Here is a 1,851-nt window from a genome sequence, read left to right on the forward strand (position 1 = left end):
ATATATTAGATATATTAAATAAATAGAAAGACTATATTTAAATTAAAGTGTTGAAATTAACATTTAATATATTAGATATATTAAATATAAATGGAAAAACATATATTAATTTAAAGGGTTCAAATTAATATTTAATATATTAGATATATTAAAGAAAAAATATATTTATTGTATTTGATACCATTAAATATTAAATCAATTAATTAATGTAATACATTAAATAAAAATATATTTGAAATTTGAATGAGATTCAAATAAGTTATATATATTAAAATATGATTTGTATAAGATATTATATCTTAATAGGTTAAATATGCAAATATATTATTGGGCAAAGATTCTCAAAGAGTTATTAATAGGACCCGATTGAGCGAAAGACAAACTCTCCCAAAATAATGAAATTAAAAATTCTCGAAACTCTTCATCTCTAATCCCTTTTAGATTTTCTTTTAAGAGGCTCCCACAAGTTTTGGCCTTGTGTTGGAGTCATAGCAAGGAAGAACTTGTGGAATATGAAGAACGTTTGCATGGTTGGAATACTTCAAAAATTCTTGCAAATCAGGGTTTCTATAAAGGTAGAGTTCTTACTCTCGAATTTATTGATAGGTGGATGAAGAGTTCATTCCCTTCACTTTCATCCCTCAAAGCACCATAATCTTTGAATAACTCACGGCAGTGTCCTATTATTTTATTCTCTCATTTACATTCTTGATTGATGGTTTTGACAAAGTACTTTGACGAATGTTATCTCTCTATTACACAAGGTCTTTACTTTTCGAAGTAAAATTTATACCGTTCTTTTCTCATAACTAAAAATCTTTTCTAATTGCAAAGGCTTGTAGTATATCACATCGACTTGATCAGTTATGTAAATATGGAGCAGAGACACATNGAGAATGTTATGAATGGTAGAAAGGGATGGTGGTAAGGTCAATCGATATGCCATAGATTTAATCCAATTTGGAATTTTGAGGCATGAAATATAGGTCTCAATTCAAAACTATATTTTTAACGCATAGTTTTGTCTAAAGGTTTCCAAAAATAAGATGATGAATGCACAAACAAATGATAAAACATAAACTCAAAGTGAATTGAACACGCAACCTTCTAATGTGGAGTCAAACTCGCTATTACCAAAGTCTATGAATAGAATGAACCCTTCACCTAGAGTCAAGTTTCATAACTAAAAAGATTTGTGCCAAAATAACAGATGCAAAAAAGAACAAAAGGCCTTGGACACGTAATGGATCTTGAAGGACTATTTCCGCATCTCCCTGACCAAATCCTCCCACATTAGGATTACTCGTTAATGGTTGATCCAGTTTGATAGATTCGCCCTCTGAAACAAGAAGTTCTGGTCCTGGAGGGATAATATCAACCACTTGACGCTCATTCGATGCATCCACTATGGTTATTTCATATCCTCCTTTTTCTTTTCGTATTATTTTGCTTACTATATCAACCTTCTAATGTGGAGTCAAACTCGCTATTACCAAAGTCTATGAATAGAATGAACCCTTCACCTAGAGTCAAGTTTCATACGTATATATGTTGATGCATGCACAAACAAACTATAGAACATGAATCTCGAACAAGCAACCTTCTGATCTGGAGTTAGACGCATTACCATTGCGATCCCTTCACCTGGAGTCTAGAGTGTTCTCATGGTGCGTAGAATAAGAATAAAATAAAATATTTATTAATTCATTGATCACAAGTTTCTTCCATAAATACTACATTATAATGAATGCAGAGACAAACTATAGAACATGAACCCGACGTGAATCGAACACGCAACCTTCTGATCTGGAGTCAGACGCGCTACCATTGCGCCACGGATCCCATAATTAT

The 1,851-nt window shown here is 31.7% G+C and overlaps 1 non-coding gene across 1 annotated transcript; it reads right to left on the reverse strand.

Moving 5' to 3' along the window:
* Positions 1 to 1,770: 1,770 nt before the first annotated feature.
* On the reverse strand, positions 1,771 to 1,842 carry TRNAW-CCA. The gene has a single exon. It is a non-coding gene; the product is annotated as a tRNA-Trp (tRNA).
* Positions 1,843 to 1,851: the final 9 nt, after the last annotated feature.

This window comes from Cucurbita maxima, unplaced genomic scaffold (assembly GCF_002738345.1).
Source record: "Cucurbita maxima cultivar Rimu unplaced genomic scaffold, Cmax_1.0 Cma_Scf03239, whole genome shotgun sequence".
NCBI lineage: Eukaryota > Viridiplantae > Streptophyta > Magnoliopsida > Cucurbitales > Cucurbitaceae > Cucurbita > Cucurbita maxima.